Raw genomic sequence first — 26,247 nt, 5'->3', positions numbered from 1 at the left:
TGTGTTGTGTGCTTCTGATAATCAAAATAATGTGCACATTCTTTTAAACCAGTGGTTCTCAACTTGCGAGTCACAACCCCAGAGGAGGAAGAGAGTTATGAACAGGTGTCAAGGAATGGTGATCACTCTGCCCTTCCCATTTTGCTGACTGGGGAGTCCCAGCTAGCTGAGAGGGGAGGGGGCAGGGGTAAAAGTAATATTAAACTCTTACCAGTATTGGGACCAGCTCCAAGCCCCTGGAAGGGGCGGGGCCTCGGGTGGAAGGGGCAGGGCTGGGGGGGGTCAGCTTCCCTGAGCCAGCCCATCCACACTGCCTGGCCCGCTCTGCTCCAGCTGCTATCACGGTAGCGACGACTGTGAGCCCTGGGACCTTTTAAATTGCCGGCCCCAGGGCAGCTGCCTCTCCTACCCCCAATCACCGGCCCGAGGGGTGCAAAAGGGGCAGTGATGTTAAAGCGCTGCATACAGGCTGGTACCGGCTTCTTACCGGCACGCTGTAGCAGCCTGTACAGGCCTACTTTCACCCCTGGGAGGGGGGTCTTGATATGAACTTGGACAAGGGGTTTGAGGTATGGAAGAAGTTTGTTGTTTTAAAGAGTGACTCTTGTGTGCTATCTTCTAATCTTTATACATAAAATTCTCTTCCCATGTACCAATATTTCATGTTGTTACCATTCATACTTACATTATAGGTCACATGCGCCTCTATGCCTATGCATACAACACTTGGTATAAACTGGCACATTCTGAGAGTCTCCCTGACAGAGAGGAGTCACAATGGAGTCCTTCAGATATTTGCTGCATCTTTCTATGCTTGTCTTGGGAGATACTGTTGCTTTCACTTTACTGCCTTGCACTGATCTGTAGTCTATAGGCTTTTCATTATTAGCTACATTGGGGAAATGCAGTTGTTTGCCACTGGAAGTGAAATGGCAGATAAAGAAAATTGCCAAGTATGATACTTCTTAGACGCGTCTGGAGCACTGCAAGGAAGATTCACACACTAGACAAAATCCTAATTGTTCTCTAATAGTTTGGCTCTTACAAGAGAAGAAGGGCAGGATTCCAGTGCAAGCAAAGAAATCTCAAAGTGGTTTAGACGGAAAGTGGAAGATCAGGGTTGCTGCATAGAAAGCTGGAGGTTGGGATGCCAAATTTACTTGTTCTCATGTTAGATGAATGAATAGCTGCAAGGACATTAGCGAGTTGAGTAGTTTGAGGGGAGGAAAAGGAGTGGAGTCCTTGAGAAGTGTCATAAAAGTTAATTCCTTGCCTTTTTAATACCAGTCTCCTTTTTCTTCTAATTAAAAATCTAATACTCCTGAAAACATTCAACATTTTTAGTTATTTTGAAGGAGCAGCCCTCTTAGAGTGATGAGAAGGATCAAGGCTTGCATCCTCAAAGAGTGTAGGAGGAGATAGATGGTTAACCTTGCTCTTTTGGGTACAGCGTGTGAATTTTGCAACTCTGGAGTACAGGAGATCGGACGTAGAGAGAGCAAAATGAACACAGTGAGAGATTAGTTTTTCTTTGACAGGGTTCAGGGTAATGGCAGGAACAACAAGTCTGCCTGAATTTTGGCTTGGGTCCTATCTCTTCCATAACCTAATTATGTAGACTGGGACAGGTTATTAAGCAGCATATGGGGACCCTTCATTCTCTCAGCCAATTCTAAGATGGGAACAGTGCCATTTGGGTCACATAAGTCTCGAGAGAGAGAGAGGTTACAGTCTGGGAGCCTTTGTCTTGTCTTTTCCCCCTTTTCAAGAAGATGCATGCTCTTCTCAGATCTCTAAATAAAGGGAAGAGACAAGGAGATATGTGACAACTAAGAGGATATCAGACATCAAGCACATTTTTGTTGTCCTTTCACTTGGGTTTGCTGAATGTATTTTAAGGAAGTGCATGGCATTTAAAAGGCTGAAATCCATCTGCTTCACACTCTGATTGAATTTAGTCTCCACTTTTGGCACAATAATTCTTCATAGGACAATTGAATTTTCCTCAGTAACTTTTGAAAAAGAAAATACTTGCTACCTTTGCAGAAGAAACACAAATATTTTTTTTCAACCCCTCTCCCCCTCCCCCCCCCACCAAAACAAACCAACTTTACCCTGATTTTTCTCATATTCCTTTGGGGTTTGTGCGGACAGTGGTTGTCTAGCTAGAGGAACCCACACTTCTTCCATGCTAGGACACACGCATTCTGATAACATCTTGGAGCTAGGCCACTTTTGAAATTCTGAAGTTGAACACACACAGTCACTCCTCTCATTCAGGATAAACTAACAGAACTCTGCCAAGATTAGTTGATGGAACTGTCAGGTTCTGTCAGCTGCGTCTGTTTTCCAGTGCGAAAAGCTTGCTTTGCTACCTCACCAGCTTTCCTTTGCTACCTCACCAATAGGGAGCTGGGCTTGGGCAGCAGCAGGTAAAGGAAGAGAGGGAGGAGGCAAAGTGAGTGGGGTTTGAGCAGGGCTTTGGCGTGAATGGATGATTTAATAGGAGATGCCTGTGGGTGGGATCCATTTCTATGCAGGGCTGCTGGGGTCGTTCCGGGAACCCAGAGGCTCTTTATTTAGGCACCAGTGTAGAGACGCTTGACCTGAGCTCTGTGGCACACCATGCAACAGCACTTTGTGTAGGGGGTTGTTGGATTGTCTTGTGTTTTGGATGGTGCCTAGCACAGTGAGAATGTGGTCCGTGACTAGGACTCCTAGGTGTTACTGTAATACAACTGATACATAATAATAATGGGCAGAGTGGGGAGGGTGAGGAGTGGAGATCTGGGGGGGGGGTGGGGGCAGGGGAGGGAGAGTGGTGCATAGAGAAGGAGGGGCCAGAGCAGAGGTGTGTGTGTGTGTGTGTGTGTGTGTGTGTGGTGGGGAGAATGGAGAGGAGCTCCACTTCGATTAACCACCTGCGTTCATCAGAATTTAGATAATCTCTGATGACTCACTTACGGTTCATCAGAGGGCACATAGATCTTCTCCCCACTGCTCCTTGCTGCTCACATACTATTCTCACACAGCCCTGCTCTTTCATATGCACCCTTGGTCTGCACCATGACTCCTCCTCTCTGGCCATATTCAGCTTTTAAACACTGACATAGAAAACCTGAGTAGTCAGGGTGGGGTTGGGGTTGGGGTTGTGGGTTGAGGAAGCGTATTGAGGCGTGGGGCTGTAGGGAGTCATGAAGTGGCGTAATGGGAGCAATCTGGGTCATGCACTGGAGGCTATGGGAGGAATTGGGCTGTGCCAGGGAACAAGGGGAAGGAGTACAGTTGGGGGGCAGGGTATATGCTAATCTTGTATTCGTCTGAATAACGTTTAGCATTTGCAGAGATTTCTTAAATAAGTTTAATCAAAAACACACTTTTTTTTTGTTAACACCAGTTACAGCTGCTCAAGAGTTCATACCACCAACTCATTCTTAAGAGAAATCAGGAGTCGAGTCACTAGTTAAGTACACACACAACCTTTGAAATCTACAGTTGTGATTACCTTTTGCATATCCTCCGCCCACACCTGCCACTTTCCTTCACAACCCTAACTCTGACCAGAAACATTGACGGTTGAAAGAAGGAATAACATCACCTTAATAACATTGCTATAAACATAAACTATAACAAAACAATAAACATGATACAACCTTTTCCACTTAAAAAAATTCCCTTGATTAACAGTCATCCAGCAGAACCCACTTAAACACAACCATTTACCCCTTACACACTAAACACCTACACTTCTGTGGGACACAAGTTCAACATTTTAGACAATTAGAAAAGCTCCATTTCTAACCACTAGGCTTGGTTGGAGTTAAATTATGATTATTTCTTATTTGTATTATAGTAGCTCCTAGTGGCCATGACTGAGAGCAGGACAGAGCTCCATTGTGCTAAAGCTAGGTGATGTACATACACAAAGTCAGATTCAGTCCCTGCCCTTGCTGGCTGTATTTTTGTGTGCATGTGGTTATATGGATTTGTTAAATGTGTCATTGACATTCTTCAAGGCATATCTGCTATCAAGTTAAATGTTAAGAAATAGCTGGTAATTATCAAAGACCTCTTCAAATTAAAGTAGTATAAAACTATCTATTAAAAAACTACTATTAAAGTAGTATTAAACTATCACAAATTAAGTAAAATCTGTGTAATCTCAAAATTACTGTACATTTACCAAGCAGTTAGAGAATGGTGAAATATCTGGCTCCATGCTGACATTTGAAAGATATGCTGTGTGTGGAACCTGGACATTTGGCAATAATCTTCCTGGCATCAAAAGCGATCTGGATGGTCATGCTATGGAAATGCTTTCTGTTTTTCTCAAAAATCAGCTGGTGCCACACAGGGAGTGTGAGTGCCATCACATTCTTCCTAGGACTTCTAGGAACGATAGAGAGGCCTTAACTGATTATTCTGTTGCTGTTGGGGAGTGCTTAGACACTTGATAGATGCCTGAATATCTTGGTTGTTGAGGAAATGAGTTTACCAGATACCAGGAGGCTGATTTCATGCTTCATAGTGAAAGGGCACAGAGTACTTTTTGAAGAGCAGGAAGGGGGAAACATTGGGCTTGACTTGTTGTGTAGAATGCATTCACGTAGGCTCAAAGTGTTTGCACGCTCAGATGGGGTAGTATGGTGTACACAAGCCTTCTATCTTTGTTCAAACTCGAATGGAAACTTTTAAACAATTGAAACTTTTTTTATAATATCAGGATATTAGTGGGTTATGCAGCATACTTAGTCCTCACATAGAAGTGAACCAACGGGTCATTTCTGTACATTCTGTGGACCAGATGCAGATGGGAATAAAGCAGTGCAACTCCCTGGGCAGCCTTTGGGCCAAATTCAGTGATGATGTAAATAGTGGTGTAAATTAAAAATTGGGCAGAAATTTGTGCTTGTTGCAAAATAGTGGAATTTGTACCAATTTGGCATTGATTGGGAGCTAAGTTTTCTGCTCAGTTTCTCTAGATTTATATTGGTATAACTCCATTGACTTCAGTAGTATAATTGAAATTTACATCTGAATAAGTGAAGTCAGCATTTAGTCCGAGGTCTGCAAAATGAGCATAATCTATATCCGTATAGAAGATGTGGTGGGGCAGGTAGCCACTTGTAGCAGGAAAACTAATTAAGAGGAAGAGATAAGATAATGGAGGACTCCACGTTTCAGTGTAACTTGCATCATCTTCAGCACTCCCGGATGTAGTCCTGGTGTAAGCAAGGGCAAACTTTGCTTACTCCCTTTTCTGTAGGTGCTGAATTTGGTTCCCATAGAATACAAAATCAGTGTAATTTAAACTCCCTTTCTGATCAATTCAGATCTCATTTATTCCAGGTGTGTAATTTACACTACCACACACATCACTGCTGAACTTGGCCCGTTTGTGTGAGCACATATTCTTCTGTGTGCATACGCAAACAAAAAATATGAAATGTTGACTGTGTAGCCCCTACTGACATTAGTGAGTACTTACTACTCACATGAGTAGTCCCCATTGACTTCAATGGGACTTCTCATGAGAAAGTGCTCGCCAGTTTCAGTAATGATTGCACAGTCCTGTCCTAAGTGGGGGTAAAATTGCTCAGTAGTCCTTGTATTGGTATTTCCTTCAAAAAGAGCTTTAGTATTACAGGGCTGTACTCTTACAAGTGTGAGATTTGCATGTTGTTTTCACTTCTACCACCAGCATCAGCAGTCATTTAAAAATGGAACTGAGGAACGTGTATATAAAAATCTCATACATAGTACATGAAAAATACACAGTTATCTGAAACTGAGTAAAAGATAAAAATAAATATTCCTTTTCTTCCCTTTTCCCCCTCCCAGGCCCTTCTTTCTGTCTGGCCAAATTTCTGTCCTTGGTTACATGCCGACAACCTCATTGAAATTGGAGGGGTGTAACTAAGGGTAAGTTTTGTTCCTCTGTGTATACGGGAGGTATATATGTGTGTTATAGTAGGAGCTGGTTAATTATGAAAGAAAAAATGGCACATGAATGAAATACAGGTTTAGGAAATGAGAAGAGCTAGAGTAACATTGTTTGCCTAAAGATGTCATCATGGCACAGACATTCTGTATATTTTCTTTAGTTGCTAGAATATGACAAAAGAATAACTTGTTAAGTAACATCAGAGAAATGTACTTGCTCAGTAGACCAGCAGCAAATGTACAATACAGTAAATGCCAAAGGCAAGGATTCAATTTAATAGTGACTTAAGAACCTTGCAATAGTTCAGAATTTTGCTTTCCACATTTCATGTCTTGATAAAAGAGCAAAAGATTTGACTTTTTTTTACATCTATAAGAAACAGTTCCATTTTACAGAAGATATGCATTGGTTTTACCAGTCTTTAGTTTTAAAGATTGTACCTGGACAAACTTCCTAACATTGCAATTGTTACAATTTATGGGGGGAGAGAGAGACACACACACAGAGTAATGTAACAGATTTATATTCAAACCATAAAGGTGTGTGGTGCTAATCAGAACCAATAGGTACTCTAAGGCATCTTTACTTTTCCAGTTGGGTTTTGAACTTTTGGACTACTAAATTTTGTTTTCTTGTTAAGAGCCACAGTCAGTGGAGTCAATGAAGTTAGACCAGGAATTAATTTAACTAATTTTTGTTAAATATTCAAGGGTGTTTTTTTTTTCTAGTTTGATTTTTAGATTAGTTTAAAACAGGTTAGAAATTAAATTTGTTTAAAATCTTTGGCTCGGGGCATTCATACTGCCACCATTTTCAATCAAAATAATTGCCACCAGTATGAGGCTTGGAAATGCTTTCCGTACTTTAATGGTGTGGCCCTTATATTCCACCCTAATCCATGTAGGCAGACACTAGTGGCCCCACTGAAGTCTGTGCAAAGGTTTGCTCACACGGGTCATCTTGTACAGTCGGAGGCTTGATTTCAAATGCAGCCATTTTTTGGCCAGTGTTTGAACTCAAACTCATCACACTGATTTTCATGAATTTTTTAACTTCCAGAGTATTTGAATGTGAAAAATGGGTGATTTACTTGAAATAGTTTCCCTTCTATGTTTGTCTTCCTATCTGCTATCCAAAAAGATTATATTGTATGCATCAGTGTAATGTATCCATTAGTTTATGGCTCCAAAGTCTTCCTGGAAGTGTCACAAATCCACAGGGTCCCTTAGTGCTAGATTTAGTATTTGAAGCTCAGATTTAGTTTTAAAATCTATAAAACGTCTGTTCTCATACAGCTCCCAACCGGTTGTGCTTTCAGAGAAGCTCAAGAGCTCAGATTATTGTTTCCAGAGTCAAGTTTAATTTACGTTTAGTCAAATCCATCTTCAAGGGTTACTGTCAACTTGAAAAATCACATTTGCCTGAACATTTTGTACCTAATGTAGTTAAAAGCATAGTTACTCCTTACAACCAAGACAGCTTTACAGGGGTTAGAACAGTGGCCTTAGTGCAAATGATCCTTGGGTCCAGTTCTTCCACCTGGAAATCTGAAGGAAACTAAATCATATCTACGACAGGGGCTGAGCCAGTAACTCAGTATGGAGAGTGTTTCTCAAACGAGGGTGTGCATTTATTAGGAAAAAGTGGAGAAGAAAAAGAATTTGGATGGGTGGGGGCCATTCAGTAACAAACATAGCAAAATGAAATAAAAATCTGGTATATTAAATAATCAGATAAACTGTAGCAGTGGCCCAATTCTCATTCCTTTGCCCGGCTACCCTAAGTGCTGCAGCATGATGGCATCAGTGATCAGGCGGAAGTGAGTGTGGCTCAATTGTGCTGGTGTGACTCCCCTAGCTGAGTTCACTTGCAGCGGCCTCTCTGTGTCCTAAGTTGATGCCAGGATGTCCTTATCCACATCCTTGATGCTGCCTGCCCATGCACTCTTAAGGGGCACATCACTCCTGAGAGCCTCCACTCCCTGCTACACTCAGGAGCCATCTAGATTCTGGGATGAAGTGACAGCCAGGAGACCTGGTCACACACACAATACCTGGGATTACTAGAGCTGAAAGGAATTAGTATGAAAGTTATTTTTCTCTGTGTATTTTGTTCATTTATGCATGGTCACTTTCATTTTCTTCTGTATGGTAAATTTCTTCATTACTGAAAAGTTCCTTATAAACATTGATAGGGAAACAGAAAAATCATTTTCATTTCATGTTTTTAAAAAGAGGTAACTCCTGCCCTCTCAAATTATAAGGTGCTTTATCAGAATCAGGATTTCTTTTTTTTAAATTAGACACGTTTTCAAAAAGTTTCAGGTTACAGAGTCCCTTCAAACTTTTTTGCTGGCAAGACTTCCTTGCTTGAGCAAAGTTGAATTGCTTTTATGGGTGCCATCCAAAATGGCTGCTTAAATCAATGGGAGTTTTGCATGAGTCAGTCACACCTATTTTTATCAAAACTACAGTTTTATTGAGATTAGCCACTGTAAATGCCCAAGACCGGTGCAAATGGAGATTCAGGCTCCATGGGATGATGAAATATATGCAAATCTTAAGCACATAAGCAAGATTGATGCATTCATTTAATCACATTTAGAGATCCATGGGCAGATCAGAGCATGGAATTTGCCCCTCAGTTTGAATGGAGAAAACTGTTCATGTTGCAAACAAAACTGAAATTCAAATCTTGCAAAGATTAACACACCACCTTACCATTTCAAAATGTTAGTAGCCCCATTGACGCTTCAATGGTACTATTCACAGTGCACAAATTTAAGCAGTGTAAGTCTTTGCAGGGAGTGGGCCCAATTTCTTTTTAACCCCTTGACGCTGGGAATCAGGTTTATTGATTAAGTATGATTCTTATTGCTAACAATGTGCTATGCAGACACCACCATTCCATCAAATTAATATTGATTTCTATTATAGGACAAAGGACATAACTGTCCACTTAAACAATGAGGAGTCTGCTGGCACCTTAAAGACTAACAGATTTATTTGGGCATAAGCTTTCGTGGGAAAAGAGCCCACTTCTTCAGATGTATGCAACTGTCCACATAACACCCAATGCATATGATGTGTTTTTTTTCCTTAAGGGAAGAAGAAAATATCAGTGCTATTTAAATATGGCATTTTCCATATCTACTATATTTAGATTGGAATGTTGCAGAAATAATCACTGGGCTGACACAGTCCTTATTTTATTCGCCATTGGTTTATTTCCCAGTTTGTTTCTATCTGTACATGAGTAAAATTTTAAGAACCACTTAAGACAGCTGAATCCCACTGACTCTGTGTATGTTATGCGTGAGGTGTGTTTCCTCTGCTCACTTATACTTGCTCACGTTAGCTCTCATTAAGCTAGCGCAAGTATAAGTAGCATGGGCAGCAGCGGTGGAGGCATGGCTTAACTGTGCCAAGTACATACCTATCTGTTTCAGATGGGTTTGTACTTTTGATGGCCAAGCCTCTGCTGCAATTTCCTGTGCTACTGGGACTATGCTTCTATTTATACGTGCACTAGCTTGATGAGAGTTAGCATGAGTAGGTAGAGGTGAGCACACCCCTACCTTGTAGTGTAGATGTAGCAAATGAGACTTAGGTTCCTAAACCGTACAGGTGCTTTTGAAAACTCTACATCCGTACACTCGAGTGATTCAGTGTTATCTCAGCTAAAGTAAACTTGTTTGTGGTGGGCATGGCCATTTTGGGCAGAACTCAGCCAGCTGAAAGCTTCATGAGAATCCATGAAATGGGCTAATCATTGTGGTATCTAGGCTGCAAAGACTAAATTAAGAATCACATTGGGACAGTGTTTTGTTTCAGGTTGGGTTTATCTCAAATGAGATACTTTGGTTTGTCATACCAAATCAAAATGTTGCATTTTTGGCTCAGTTCGATATTAAACTGTGTCTTCCCTGATGGAAGCCTGATGAGAACCCTAATTCAGGTTCCTAATGCCCCTCTCCACCTTATGGGCCAGGCTCCCATGCTGACTGAATCTCTCGTGATGCACCTATGGGTGGGCCCAGGAGGCACCTAAACTGCCTCTTTCATATGAGGCATTGCACTGATTCAAGAAAACATGTTTCACGTTGAACTGAATCAAAACTAGACATTTTGATTTGGCAATGTAGAAATGTTTAATTTTGATTCGGGAATGTTTTGATATTTCCAAATGGAAAGTTTTGTTTTTTCCATAACAAATAAACATTTGCCACAGAAAGCAGACATTTTTCACCAAAAATTTTGTTTAGTTGAAATCCCAGTTATCCATCGAAAAACAGCTTTGATGGAACATTTTTGAGCTGCCCTAGTATACTTTTTTATTTAAGAAAAGATATCTGAGAAATCTTACTCTTCTGCATGAACAAAAACTCATAAAATACAGTTGATTATCTTAAAGTGGCAAGAAAATATTAGGGAGTTGGGGGCTGGAGAGGGAGGGAAAAACAGCCTGTATTAGTGTAATTGTGATTAAAATTAATGAAATAATGAATTCATAATGTTGTGTTTATAGCATGCTATTCCTATCTTAGCATGGCTTGCTCTTTCACCATTTAAAGCAGGGCGGGCAGACTTTTTGGCCTGAGGGCCATATTGGGTTTTGGAAATTGTATGGAGGGCCGGTTAGGGGAGGCTGTGCCCTCGCCCCCTATCTGCCCTCCCCTGTTTCTCACCCCCTGACGGCCCCCACCCCCGGGACTCCTGCCCCATCCAACCCCCCCCCCCGTTCCCTGATGGCCCCCCTAGGACTCCTGCCCCATTCCCCCCCCCGCTCCCTGTCCCTTGACCGCCCCTGGAGCCCCTGCCCCTGACTGCCCTCCATAGCCCCATCCAACCCCCCCCCCTTCGTGACTATCCCCCGAACCCCTGCCCCCATTCAACCCCTGTTCCCCACCCTCTGACCGTCCCGACCCCATCCAAAGCCCCACCCCCTGACCACCATCCCGAACTCCCCTGCCCTCTATCTAACTCACCCTGCTCCCTGCCCCCTTACCGCACAGCACCAGAGCATTGCCCAGCCGCCCAGAGCGTTGCGCCGGTGTAGTGTAGTAAAATTGCTCTCCATAACTGCTACCACTAGCGTGTTCCTACGCGGAGCAGTTTAATACGCTACGCCAGCAGCATGGCGCGCTGAGGCTGCGGGGAAGGGGGAACAGCAGGGAAGGGGCCGGGGGTGAGCCTCTTGGGCCAGGAGCTCAGGGGCCGGGCATGGGGGTCCTGCAAGCTTGATGTGGCCTGCGGGCCATAGTTTGCCCACCTCTGATTTAAAGTCACAATTGTCATTTCAGTTGCATTATCAGTAAGGTTGAGAGAAGGTATACTTAATACCTCTGCTCAGCAGACTCCATCTTGTTGATCTCTAGTATACATATACATAATTTCTCCGAACTTGTCCTATATCAGTGCATACAAGTAGCTTTACTTTTTACCTTTGTCTCTTTCAGCTAATGTAGATAAGAGAAAATCAGGTTTTCTTCTTCTGCTCTTTAGACCAAGGGCATGCTGACTTAATTAACACAGTAGTTTCCTGACTTCAGCAGGTGGAAGTAAGCCTCTTAGTGGTTATGCAGAAGAATTTTAATTTGCAGTTAGACTTTTAGGTAATTATGCCTGCCTGCCTTAGGGTTATAAAAATCACCAGCTCAGTGGGTTTTATCAGATTTTTTCAGGTTCTGAGAACAAAACATTTATTTGAGAATATGTTGATGCTAGAAACATAAAGCTCTAATTGCAGTTGATAAAAGAAAACTTCAGTTATTCTTAAAAGTTAAAAGGGAAGTGATGAAACACCAAGATTCTTGGTGTGCTGATAAGGAAATTACAAGAAAGTTAGAAGCCTAGAGAAGAAGGAGGAAAAATGGAAGAGTCATTGGTGATAGGGGCATCATGAGAGGGTGAAATCAACTGTGTTTGGATGTTGAAGAGAGGGGAATCATTAAAATTGTCATCTGTTATGGAGGGCTTTGTTTGCTAGAATGTAGAAATTTCTGGTGGATAGATAACGTTGTTTTAAATAAAGATGGCTAGCTCCTCTTTGAGTCTACGTAGTGTTGAAGTCACTGAATGATTGTTTCTGATTCTGATGGTTGTAAATGTAAGAGCTGCTGATTAATATGTCAAACAGGTGATTTATATGTTGTCATTGCCAAACATCATTGGATGAATTTATCTGACTCAGCGTGCCAGTAGTTGAAAGACATGCTAGGAAATAAGTGATTGAATGAAGTTAAACATGTACACATGGTTAAGTAGCAAGATGTAAATAGCTTTTGAGTAGTTCTCTGACATCAGTTTCACTTAGAGCAGGGTGTCTGTTCATTTTTAACACCCCAAAATGGAAAATACCTGTCAGTATTTATGCAATAAAAGTTGAGCCTTCATTTATGCTAATAGCACTGCCTACAACATAGCAAAAAATGGGCAGTTTAAAGAAATGATGGAAGCACGTCACCCTGGAAGAACTCCTCACATGCCTGCTAGTACATTCTGCAAATGAAAAATCAGAGGAAAAATTAAAGGAAGGACTGTAGAAATAGATACTGGTGTTATGCAAGAGAACAGGAGAAATGATTCAGTAATAGCTACAAGTATTCAGACCACGGGAGGGGGGAAGCATCCGCACTTAATAGGACTGATTCTGTATCTTAAAAGAGACTGCCAAATACTGTGTCCATTTTGTTGAAGATGTCATCTAAAAATACAGGGAAAGTATGATGGGGTGGTTTTGCCATTTGCTTAAGATGACAAAGATAATAAAAAAATTAAAGAATTTCTCAGGTGCAGTCATGCTAACTTCAGACATATGGATGTCAGTACCCTATTTAAAGCTCAGCGAGAAGGCTTACAGTTTTTTCCACCACCATCAGCCTCATGGTTGGTTGACTGAAAAAGGAAAATTGATGCCCTAGCCCAGGGGTCGGCAACCTGTGGCACGCGTGCCAAAGACAGCACACGAGCTGATTTTTAATGGCACGCTGCTGCCTGCTAGGTCCCAGCTGCCGGCCCTGCTCAGCCCGCTGTTGAACCCAGGCCGGGACCCCGGCAGGCAGCAACGTGCCATTAAAAATCCTGCCCTCCCCAGCCTGCTCTTCTCCACCCCCCTGTAGGGGCAGGGTGAAGAAGCTTGGTCCTGCCGGCTGCTGCTGCAGGACAGGCAAGGTCCCCCCTCCCTGGCCTCTTCCCCCAGCATGCTGGGTTCCTGCCCCTCTTCCTGTCCCTCCCTGCTGCCGATCAGCTGATGGCTCTTGCGAGGGAGGGGGAGAAGTGGAGTCGCAGCGTGCTCGCTGCTCCGCAAAGGAGGCGGAGAAGAGGTGGGGACGGGACCTTGGGGAAGGGGGGGTGGAATAAGGGCATATCCCCTCCAGCCCCCTGCCTTGAGCCGCTCTGGGCAGGGGGCTGGGAGCACCCCCAGCCCTCTGCCCTGACCCCTGCACCGCCCTCACACACCCGCAGCCCTCTGCCCTGACCCCTGCACCCCTCACACACCTGCAGCCCTTGGCCCTGACCCCTGCACCCCCCCACGACCCCAGCCCTGACTCCAGCCCCCCCACACCCCATGCCCCAACTCTTGCAGCCCCCACATTCCCCCCCCCACCCTGAGCACCAAACGGGAGCTCCTGCACCCATCCCCCACATTTCCCACTTGCACCAAATGGGAGCTGCGCTGGTAAGGACTTCACACCCAAACCTCCTGCCCCAACCCTGAGCCCCCTCCCTCATTCTAGCTCCTGGCCAGACACTACATCCCAACCACCAGCCTCTCCTTCACCCTCAGCACTGTACTCAGTGCACTCCCATCCTCAGCTCAGTGCAGAGAGAGAGAGGAAGAGAATGGGCTAGAACCAGGGAGAAGGTAGGTACCCACTCTATGTGGGCAGGACTGGGATCCCAGGCTAGCAGCGGGCTGAGTGGGGCCAGCAGCCAGGACCTTGGCTGGGAGGAGCCGGCGGACAGAACCCCAGACTGGCAGCGGGCTGAGCCATTGCCGGTCTGGGGTTCTGGTTGCTGGCTCCTTGCCAGCTGGGGTCCCGGCCGCAGGCTCCGCTCAGCCTGCTGCCGGCCTAGGTGAATGGAACCCCAGGCTGGCAGCGGGCTGAGCGGGTCAGCGGCGTAAGATCAGCATTTTAATTTAATTTTAAATGAAGCTTCTTAAACATTTTGAAAACCTTGTTTACTTTATATATGACAATAGTTTAGTTATATAATATATAGACTTATAGAGAGAGACCTTCTAAAAAAACGTTAAAATTATTACTGGCACACGAAACCTTAAATTAAAGTGAATAAATGAAGATTTCGGCACACCACTTCTGAAAGGTTGCAGACCCCTGCCCTAGCCTTTCATTGACATATTTTACTTTATTTTTGGAAAGTAGCATGTTGGTTTTGTGATGCTTTATTTTGTAGGTGTTTGTGGTGCTTTATTACAGCAACGAAGGCTACACAGATTACTGATTTAGGCAAAACCTTTCAGGCCTGGATGCCTAACGTTAGACTCCTAAATCCACCTTTGTGCACTTAAGTGTAAGTAGCCTGAGCCTCAGAAGTGCTGAGTGACTTACAAATCCCCTATCTAAGCCGATAGGAGCTGCAGGTGCTCAGCACATCTGCAAATTGGGCACTTTTATTTAGGCACATAACCGTGGATTTAGGAGCCTACATTTGGACACCTGGGCTTGGAAAAGGTTTACCTACATTAGTAACCTGTGTTGTGTTTCTTGATGCAATAAACTATCATAAAAATGGTAGCACCTAGATTTGAAAATTTCAGCCTTAGTTTCAAAGAACTTTAAACAGTGCAGTTCTTGTTTAAAGAAAATTAATGACATTTGATTACTCCCAGTATTTTAAAGCACTGTCCTTTGGGAAAATTGTGCAGTGGCAGAGGGAAGTTTTTGATTTCAGCTTCAGTTAAACAAAATGTGGGACACAACCCTGTTGACACTTAATACACGTGAATAATTTTAAAGACGAGGGTAGTCTTATTGGATTTAATGAGGCTATTTATGTGGGTGAAGATACTCAAATGCATATGTGCTTGCAGGATTGGGCCTTGGTTAAAGTGTCAGTTAATGACTGATAAGACAGCTGTACAGCTTAATTTTTCTTTGTTTCTTTTTGTTCAACTTAATCCAACTTCTTTTTCAAATATATGGAAAGCCTGTCAGTGCAGCATGGCACCAATCTAAACATTCAGTTTCAAAATGAAAATCATGTTAGCTCTTCTGTTGTTTCGGTAGGAGGAAAAAAGCAATCTGGAAATAGGATGGGGTTTGGGTTATTTACATATTTCACCACTTAGTACAATAAATACATTCATAGACTTTTACTAAAATGTATCTTCATGGTGTTCTCTAAATATAGAAAATGTAATGGGTGTGGTTTTTTCAGTAGCAGTGTGAACAATAGAAAGAACATAAAATCTTTAATAATAATAATTTTAAGTTACAATTCTGAAGTGCTGACTTCACCATACTGAGCTATTTAATGGTTTTACATAGAGCCATAAGACGGATCAAGCTTTTTTCTAATGCAGGGCACTTCAATACACTATAATTTGAGTATTATATCAGTTATTTATATGTAGGCAGCGTACAGCAAAACACGTGGAAATGTTAGGACTTCATCTTTTAAAAAAACCTGTTAATAAAATAGCAGTTTTAAATACATCCTGAAATACCACAACACAATGTGGGCAAAATATGAGCTGCAGAACACATACATTTCCCTGTTGTTATTAAACTTTTAACAGGATTCACTGTGTGTCATTTTAAAATGATTTCCAGGTATTATCCAGAATAGTTTAATAGCTTTAGATACCTTTTGGCTTGTTCTGTAGAAGAAAATGGGTCCCTTTCTAAGTAGCAATTAGAACTTATTGAGACCTTTTATATTCTAAGAGATAGAGCAAAGCGGGTTTGCTTTAAAAACTTGGTCAGTAATTTCAACTATAGCAGGTCAGAGCCTTTTCTCTAAATCATATTTATTTTTATTTTTGTATATGCATTGCAGTGGTGCTTATCACCATGGAATCTGATTACACTTTATATAAACAAGTAAATGAGAGAGTATTGTAAATCACAGCTGCAATTTCCTAAAGGAGCCCTAGAGAGCTGGGCACCTAACTCCCTCAGCCTACATTGACAGTCCCAGCCTACATCTGTTTGTGTGTGTGTGTGTGTATACACACACATACTATAGCATATGACTATCTGATTAAGCTTTGCCATATTAATTATAGCAGTTGAGGAAGCAGGTACTAATATAGTTAAGGTTCAGTTCCATCTCTTATTCTAATCTCTCTGGTTCAATTGGTCCTAATATTTACAAGCAGCTTCTTGGGGCTGCAATTTTACACGCTTTGCCTTAGCTCATAGACAGGGTTTTTGGCTTTGAAATTTTACTGAAATTTGAAGCCTTTTGGGGGAGTATTCAGCATGAAAAAAATATACTTTTACCATTTTTAAAAATGGGAAGACTCCCATTAGCTTCACTAGGCTTTGGATCAGATTGTAATTCCACTCAGAAATTTGTCTCTGTCATAACTAAGAAGGTTTGACAGTAAAATTTGTCAGCCACACCTGACGTTTCCAGAGGACACAAATCCGAAGTGTCTTCGCATAGCTATATTCAAGAATGATTGGCCTAGAGAAAGTCAATAGGGTTTGCCTATTTTCCTTCTCTCATAATACAAGAAATAAGAACTCAAATAAAAGAAAAGTTTTAATCTGTGGAACTCATTGCCGTAATATATGGTTGAGACAAACAACTGCAGTTATACTGTCTAGGTTAGAAATTAGGATCAAGTTTCATTCTTCAGGACATATGCCAACCACTAACTGCCTGGAGTTACAAAGAGTCCTGTGGCATCTTATAGACTTACAGACGTATTGGAGCATAAGCTTTCGTGGGTGAATACCCACTTTGTTGGATGCATTCACCCACGAAAGCTTATGCTCCAATACGTCTGTTAGTCTATAAGGTGCCACAGGACTCTTTGCCGCTTTTACAGATCCAGACTAACATGGCTACCCCTCTGATACTTGCCTGGAGTTAGGAAGATATTTCCCTCATAAGCATGTTCTTGTACAATTTTTTATTGCTTTATGCCTTCCTCTGAATATAGGTATTAGTCACTGTGAGTTGAAAGGATTCATAACTAGAGAGGCCAGGGGTCTCATCTTATGTGGCTGTTCTTATGTTTCTAAGTAATATTCTCTTTTTAGGAAAAGTGTAGACTTTTTCTATGTGTTACTGTTCATATTACTCAAACATCTTTTAAAAAAGAGATCATCCACATGCTGTTGCAAACTCTGCCTCAGTACCAATTGTGAGTTGAGGACAGCACTTGATAACTTTCATTGTTTTTGGTTTTACTTTTACATATTAGTACAGCCAATAAAGGTCCAAAGATCCTCAGCTGGTGTAAATCAGGGTAGGTCTGGCTGATGTCAGTAAAACTACAAAGATCAGTGTCAGCTGAGGGTCTGGCCCCACATGTCCTAGATTAATTACTAATTTGATAGTGTTTCGTAGCTGTATTTGAGACTTATAATGTATTAGAAACACGCACTAGTGTATTGGAGAAGTAATAACATCTTGCACTGACATATATGCCTCCTACGTTTTATTGAGGAATAGCACCACTAGGCCGCCAACTGTTACTCAGTCTTCTCCAGAGAGGCCAGAGCTAAATTATTTTCAGTCAAGAAAGGGGGCAAATTTGATGTAGCTTGCTTCTACATTCACAGGAAAGTTAAATTCTGTACTATCAGAATAGTTTCCTGTTTAAATTGTTGGGGTTTTGTTGCCCACAACTGGAATTCAGATAAAGCAAAACCAATCTATTTCTCTCTGACCTTGACATGTGTTTGTTTTTCTTGGCACAGCTGAAAAAAATGTTAGAACAAACTTCATGGTAAGACACAAACAGAATAATTAAAAACTTTTACATGGATATGTAGCTTATCAGTTGCTGTTTACTTTTCATTAGATCAGTGCCTCCATAAAAAGAGTTATAACACTCCCAGGAATTCTTTCTGGAGATGCTGGAATTAATGTGTAAGAGTCTATGATTTTGTACTTGTTTTTGTTTGATCATCATGGAGAATCTCCCTGGAAAGCTTTTATAGTGCTTTTATAGTCAATAAAAACAACTTTTGGCTTTAGCCTTTGTTCTCCGTTGTTCTTTGATTGAGGAGTACCACCAGTGCATGACAGCTGCATGTTTTCCTTTAGCATTTTCACTAGTGGAGAACAATAATAATATGGGGATAACTTAGTTATAAAATGCATGGATATTATTTCACTTATTTGAACAATGGACTGGAGACATGGAAATATGAATCTGTAAAACAGTAAGCATTCTTCTGATAAAGAAGCATTTTAAAAGAAATGAACTTTCAATTTAAGTATTTCTGCACTGTGCTAAAGAGCTTTGTTGTGGTTTTATGCCTTCAAGTTTAGTCTGTTTATATCACAAAAGGATGTCTTAAATATTTTTGGTTTGCACATACCTTATAAGGAAGTGTAAGGTGATACAAACTCTTCTTTCCGTTGTTCCTGCAATAAGTGCATGTGTATAGAAACACAGCACAACACATTTTAGGTTTCTGAAAAAATATGAATAGAAAAGGAATTAAAATTTGGAATCTGCGAGTAGTAGTCACGCACAGTGCAGTTGAAACTAAGATTGAGTATAAATATATGTTCTTGCAGTGTAAGTAACTTCAGTGTAAGATCACACAGCCTAGCAACAGTTCAACATCAAGATGGTGCATTGCCTTAATTAGCTTCTAACTCTATAGGTGAGGCACTAGAGTTTTCTGTAGCACAATGGTTCCCAAACTTGGTCCGCCGCTTGTCCAGGGAAAGCCCCTAGTGGGCCAGGCCTGTTTGTTTACCTGCCGCGTCCGCAGGTTTGGCCGATCGTGACTCCGAGTGGCCGCGGTTCGCTGCTCCAGGCCAATGGGGGCTGCGGGAAGCAAACCGGCCCGGCCCTCCAGCGGCTTTCCCTGCACAAGCGGCAGAACAAGTTTGGGAACCACTGCTGTAGTATATAGTATCACAAATGGATCTCATATTCATATATGTTGGTCACTTTTACTATGTTAGTATGGCTGGCAAACATGATTTCTTAGTGGAAATTAAAAAGTCATAAGTGTAAATCTGTGAGCATATGAAATTATCTGTGCAATTTGTTTTACTTTAAGTTCCAAGAAGCATTATGATGCAAAAGTGGAAAGAGCAGTACAGACAGGTTAATAGTACATAGTGAAAATAATTTGAGCTTTTAATCAAAAGCACGTCTACTATAACTATTACAGTTTGTATTGCTCATAAATGTACGTATGTATTTTACAGTGTCTAAACGACCGTATTTGGAAGTCCTTGTATAGATGTTCCGTAAGGAGAATTATAAACAAATAAATAAACTGATTACAAAAGGTAAATTAATGGGAAAAAATCAAATAATTAACTTCTTGCAATGAATAAGATTTTGTCATACTGTGACACAATTGGTCACTACCTTGCTTAACAGGATTGCTCTAATAGCTCTGCTGTTGTTAGCAGCAACCAGTGTGGATATAACTAAAATTTCACGTATTTGATGGTATATGTAAAATAATGCGTGTGCCTTTAAGGGAAAGTGAAATCAAATGATGGTGGTATACTCAAAATATTCAGACCTATAAATGAATCACCGTGTTTCAAATAGAGAAACTATTGGGCAATTACAGTAAAAACCCAGAAGAGAAAAACATTTAGGTATGATTGCTAAGTACCTCCTTTTTTGAAAAGTAGTGTATGCTGCACTAACATACCGTTCATATCAACAACATACTAGTGCTCAGGTGTAAAAATACATCGTAATGACAGTGCATTTGATTGAAACACAACTGTTGTGATTTCAGGGCTCTCTTATGTGGCTTTTCAATAGGGATAATCACAATAATGAAACAATCATGGCTTCTCAAAGTCTTTGTGAAACACAATTAAAATACAGAAACAAAACAGGTGACAATTGATGTAGAAGAAATGTACATGTTCTTCTACCTGTTCTGAGTACACCAAGGATGTTCAAAATGTGTCCAACTGAAGGGTTTGTGTTGGCAGCTTGCTTGGAGATTGAGGGCCCCCACAAACTTAAAAGGAGTAAATTCCATCTACCCTCCTCTTAAATAGGGTACTCCCAGTGCATTGGATAAAGATGGACTATTGCACACTGAATGCAGTAATGCTTTTTATTTTGCACAACTCCCTGTTAAAGATAAGAGAGCCTTGAGTCACATTGTCGGCCACCCATAAACAATACCAACAGCTACAGCTACTGTGCTGAAAGAATTAGAACATACAAAGTCCTGGACCAAAACCAGATCTGCATGCAATCCTATTCTTGTAGGGAGAGGGTGCTTTAAGGTTTGGAGTGAAGGCACCCTGTTTAAATAAACAAAATAGCTTTAAAGGTCAGAGAAGAGAGAGAATTTTTCTTACTATTTTGGGGCCTGATTCTCTGGCTGCTGTGTACATGGAACTGTCATAGAAATCAGTCTAAACTTAGAAAAGGACCTTTATCGTTTTAGGGTATGAAAGGGAATATAGTTATTTTAAATTTAGAAACATCCTTAATATAAAGGAAGATAAAAATGGCTGTGCTGTAGTTAGAGAGGAAAGGCTAAAATGTCCTCTCTAATGCTGGTGTAGTGACGTCACAGAAGTCATTGTAGTTACTCTGGATTTACACCCATGTGACTGAGCTTATAAAAACAAAAGCTGTGTGTGTGGGCAGTGGGAGGGTAGGAGCTCCTGTGAGCAAAGGACTTCATCACTGGCTCTAAGACTAAATGGATACCCCGTGACTCTGCTGGCATAAGGCTAGGAGGCTGTCATAAATCCCCCTTAAGGAATACTGCCATCATAGGGGAGTATCTACGCTGGCTCAGTGACACCACCTGGAGAAGTCCTAGGTGAAAGGGATTTTCCAGGGGCATTTCTGGGAGAATAGGGTTGTGGCCAGTGCGTGGCTATTCTTTGGCTCTTCCTGGCAGATAGACATAAGTTAGAGCAGCCTGTGATCTGACCTAACCCCTTTCATGGCAATCCTGTCACGGGGAGGTGCAAAGGTGACATCAGATCACCTTCCCACCTCTCTCCAGTCCCAGTTTGGCGCATAGTCCAGATGGCCAGTGTATGATGATTCCCTTTCTGGAACTGAAGTTAGTTACAAACTAGAGGACAAGATGAAGTCCAATCTGAAATCTTTTCTCCAGGCTTGACTACTCCTTGGGTTCACAGTGCATTATCTGTACCCCGTTACCAAGTTCCCTGTATCAGGGCAACATTTCTGAAGCCTGCTCCTTCCGTTGTTGTGCCCTCCATGCTCAATATTGTTGGAAGGTATTGGCTTCAGCTCCTATATCCAGGTCAGGCTATTAACCTCTTCTTGACCTGGACCACAATGGGGTTTGTCCATCCCAACACAGCTCCACAGCTATGTGGCTTCTGAGAGCAGAAAAAGTGACTTTTTCTTTATTTTCCTTTGTGTGGAAATACAGGTTTAATGATAATATCATAGTCAATCCTAATTATGATAGTGAGATTATCGTTTTCAAGGAAAATTGTGGTAAAACCAAATGATCAAGGCATCTTTATTGACATTCAAGTAGTCAGCATGACATAAGCTTATCCAGGTGAAGATGGTTTTTAAATTTAATCTATTTTACTATCTCGTTTTACCTGCGGGTAAACTTAATGCTCTAGACTAAAGAAAAGATTTTCAAACTTGGATGGCTAATTTTAGATACTTGATCTACGTCCATATTTGGAAAACTAAAGTTGCTTGATTTTCAGAGATTCTGAGCATTCAGAGCTACTGTGAAGTCAGTGGGAGCGCAGGTGATCAGCAGTTCTGAAATTCAGGTCACATTTATGCACATGCCAAAGTATAGATTTAGGTGATTAACATCAGGCCACCTACATTTGAAAATTTTGGACAATGTGCAGTAACCTTCTGAGAAAACTGTTATACAGATGAAATGGAGGAAGGGGCGGGGGGAATACATTATAACAGTGTTGCGAACTCTTTATGATTTCGGAATAGATGGTGATTTTCTGAAAGCCGCAGCTTCTGGAATCGGATGATTACAAGAGAATCTCAGTTTTAATTTGAAACAGAAAGTGAGTCCTAGACCTCATGCTTGTGAAGAAAAGCTTGAAAACATGCACTAGACCTCAACGCTGAAAAGCCAGCAAGCAAATAAAAAGAATAATAAAATAAAATGTATTAATTTTTGAACATCTCATGAGTTTTAAGCCAGTCATAATTTTGGGAAGCCTGACTCCTGATTTTTGAATGCTCAGAGTTGATAACACTGTATTCATTATTTTTAATGTGCATGAGATGCTGATTTTAAAACATATCTGAAGGTAGGTACTGTTTATCAAATAAAATCTCCATCTCATTAATAAATAACATTAAAAACACAGAGAGAGTTCTGAAAGGGCAGTGTAAAGCTTATCAGTAGTGAAGTAAAATGATATTTTTCATTTCCTAGAGAAGCTGTATTTTAAGAGTGTGACATTGAAAGGAATCCTACTAGATTACAAGCCTGGAACAACATGTTTTTATGAAAAGAACCTCCTTGAGTTTAAAAAAGAAATGATATAGAACTCTCTCGGAGACCCTGCACAATAGTGGTAATATCTTTTATATTTTTCTGTAAATAATGCTTTTTTCCCTTTTATGCTGATTTTGAAAGATTGTGTGATTTTTACATAACATCTTTACGTTACTGTTGCAAGTAAAATAGATATTAAGCAATGACTTTGACAAAACTGCCATTACCTAAGAAAGTAAATATAGGTGTGCTTATCTAAGCTTGGAGGTGGTTTTAGCCTAAGAAGGTGAAAACCCTTTTAAGTATTAGCAAACACTATGGCTGCCTGTTGAAAACTTGCCAAGATACATTTGTGAAGTGTCTTTTTATGCAGATAATTTCAATTTGTTTTATGTTCGTTATTATAATAAAAAACTTAAAAAAAAAAGTATGCTGAATTCACTTGGGGGTATTTTGATCCTTTTATACACATGCTCTACATTTAGTACTGAAAGTAAAGTAAAGTAGATATGGGATGCTAAAGGTGTTATATAAAAATATATGGTGTATTTTGATAGTTTGAAGTACTATGTAATGATAGTACAGCTAGTAATTTATATAGAGATCAAGAATTATACAGTGCAACTAACTATTGATTATTTACTACTATCTCAGGTGTACAAGTTTATTAAAAGTAATGGGCAGGCCATAAACTGGTGGCACAGAAAAGTGAAAGCTAATAAAAGTCACGTAACATAAATAAATATGATGATGGCATTTAAATATGTAGCAAAGACAAACTGCATTTGTGTGTTAGGAATAGGATCACAAAACATCCCATAATGAATCAGTCATGCAGTAATCCATGCTTATTTGTTGTGTAACAGGTTTAAGGATTTAGTAGTATGGTTCAAATTGTACTCTTAGAGTTAGTCACTGTTAGATTGTGCCTCCCTGGTGGCAAATGCACCGGTTTAAACATCAGCCTAAAGAGCACAGGAGTATTTGTATTTATAGAAAAGTAATGTGTGTGATATATATGCACGTGGCTTTATTTGTGTAAAGTTTTTGATAGGCTTTTAAATCAAAGCTGTAGTTGTAAGAGCTAGGACTAGGTAGACTAGATGGTGGGCTAATCCCTTTAAAAAGAATACGTCAGCTCTGAGATTTGCCACTAGAAATCCTATACTGTAATTTGATGCTCTGCATGGCCAGCTCCTTCTCAGTTATTTATGTATTAAAAAGATGTAGAGAAATATTTTGCTAGCATGTAGTTGTGCCTGACTTCAGATGTGCTGCTGTTCTTCTTGCTTAACACTCTTAACCAATACCGCAGATTCTGCTGTACAACAATGTAGCTAAATAGGTAAGACTGTCTGCAACCCCAGGGTTCAGAAAGGCCGTGGAAGGTTCTGCTTGAGCTGCTTAAGCTTCCCAAGAAATCTGGTTAGTAGTGTGGCTTAAAGTAAGCATCAATTGTTTCACTTTAGCTAAGGTTTCTCAGAGGAGCCAGAGAGTAGCAAAGCTGTCTATCTGAAGCGACAAAGCTTTATTCCTCAAGGAAACTGAGTTTAATGACATTTGATTATTCCTTTTTCCGTGTCATTGGCTACCTGTCCTATTTTTTTTTTTTTTAGTTCAGTAAGAGATGAGTTCTGGGTAGGCAATGGAGGAGTTTTGTTTTATTTACTCTGAGGGCTGGATGAGATGAGGGGATGTTTTCTATCCATTAGCAGTGCCCACTGACGAATGGAGAAACTTTGACTGTTTGAAAAGATGACGCTTCAGTCCATAATGATAATTTGCACTTAAATGTTATTGGAAGTCAGATAGTACATTTGGCACTGTATAAAACAATTCAGAGTCCCTGCTCTGAGGAATTTACATCCTACCTAGACTGTGGCAATACAGACTAGCTACAAATTACATGCTGGAAGAAGCACCAAAGCTGATGTGGTGGATCTTGTTTAGAAGGAAGACTTCATGGACGAAATGTGTTTTAAGGAAGTATTAGAATGATGGAAAAGAGGTTATTTGGTGCAACGGGGAAAGGTCATTGTAAATACAGTGTAAAAAGATGTGAGGATATGAATGAGAGAACAATACAAAAGATGCATTATGAAGGGAAACTGGAGTGGACTTTAAGCAGCACAAAAGGGAATAAGACAAAATGAGAACAGATTAGGTAGGATGGAGTTATGCGGGAACTATAAGGGGAAGAAAGGAAGCTTGAACTTTTGATATGCAAGACATTTGAATGGGGCAGTGGCATGATTGGTTTGATATGAGAGTAGAATGATTTTAGCAGCAGCATTTTGAATAGATCCAAGGGGAACAAGATGAGAACAGGGAGGCCAGAGAGGAGGCTGCAACAGCTGAAGAGAGAAATTACCAATGTGTGGACAAGTGTTTTAGGAATAGGGATAGAGGAGACGGGATGGATTTTTAGAGATATTGAGGATGATGTGGAAGAAGAAGAGAGGAGTCAAATTTGAAAATGAGGTTGTGGGCTCTGAGGACGTTGAAGATATAGTACTGTGTTCATCAGTGATGAAGAGGAAGAAAGTTGAGAAGCTTAGTCTTAGATATTACATTTGAGATGGTCAGTTGGATACATAGGCTGGAGTACCCATGGGAAAAAAATAGTCACAGCTGTTTGGTGGCACCACCCATCAGCTATTTGGCAGCTTAGGGAGGGTGGAGACCAGCAAGCGGTGGGTGGAGGCTTGGGGAGGGGTCAGAGGAACTGCAGGGCCTCAGGGATGGAGCAGAGGTGGGAAGAGGTTGAGCAAAGGTGGGACCCTGGGGAAGGGCTGGAGTGGGATTGGGGCCTCAGGGTGGAGCAGGGGCAAAGCACCCCCGGGGAAAAGTAAAAGGTTGGACATCTAGATGGGGTTGACATAGAGGTATTCATGGACATGCTGAGTTGGCAGAAAGGAGGGATTTGTTATGCGGGGGAGAGAGAGATTTAGAAGGAAGGTGCCTTGTTTCAGGAAGGCATGTAAGTGTGTGTTTAAGTGTTTTCCTGAATAAGGATGCTTTTCTGAATTGTGACCAGGGGACACTAGTTGAAACAGTGTGAATGGATAAGATTCCTTAGGGAGAGCATAGAAGAAGAAAAGGAGGGAACTACTCCTGAGGATATGAACAGAAAAGAAGAGGAGAAGGAGCTTCCTAATGAGGTACTGAGAAGAGTTGAAAGAACTGAGAAAGCAGAATCACAAAAACAGTGGGAAAAGGAGTGATCAACAGTATCCTGAAAAGGAATAATTCTAGTGAAGGGGTCCTTAGACTTGGGCAGGACAAGGATGTGAGTTACAATTTCAGAGGGGTAGAGAAAGTGGATGCTGAAGGCAGACAATCCAAGAGGGATTTAGTGGACAGGAGGGTGAAGCAGCAAGTACATATGGCACAGTCAGTAAGCTTGCGGGGCAAAAGGGATGAGGAATACAGTGTGGCAGCTGGACAGGATTGTGGGGCACAGGAGATAGGTGAGGCCTGTAGGGGCCTGCTTTGAAAATTGAGGGAAATGAGCTAAGAGTGTTTTGCATGTGTGAGACAAAGGCGGATACATACTAAAATGGAAGGTTCCCTTACATAAATGCCTCTATAAGAAAAAACACTTTCTATTGGTGAAAAACAGTACTGTATTAGTCATTCTGTTAAGTTCTCAGTTCTGGTGATAAGAACATTT

General features: G+C 41.2%; 1 protein-coding gene across 8 annotated transcripts in view; it reads left to right on the top strand.

Moving 5' to 3' along the window:
* ZNF516 (zinc finger protein 516) overlaps window positions 1-26,247 on the top strand; it is a 129,123-nt gene that overhangs the window by 12,269 nt on the left and 90,607 nt on the right. For 2 of the 8 annotated variants that reach the window (XM_073331785.1, XM_073331784.2), the window contains exon 2: window positions 5,842-5,922. The exons of 4 other annotated variants lie outside the window; for them this stretch is intronic. The gene's annotated coding sequence lies outside the window, so the exon portion shown is untranslated. Of the gene's footprint in view, window positions 1-5,841; window positions 5,923-13,216; window positions 13,269-22,629; window positions 22,654-26,247 lie in introns of those variants that run through there. 2 more of the 8 variants (XM_073331788.2, XM_073331789.1) reach the window with 2 other exon arrangements.

Source organism: Lepidochelys kempii, chromosome 2 (genome assembly GCF_965140285.1).
Source record: "Lepidochelys kempii isolate rLepKem1 chromosome 2, rLepKem1.hap1, whole genome shotgun sequence".
NCBI lineage: Eukaryota > Metazoa > Chordata > Testudines > Cheloniidae > Lepidochelys > Lepidochelys kempii.
This window is presented reverse-complemented; position numbering and strand designations above follow the sequence as displayed.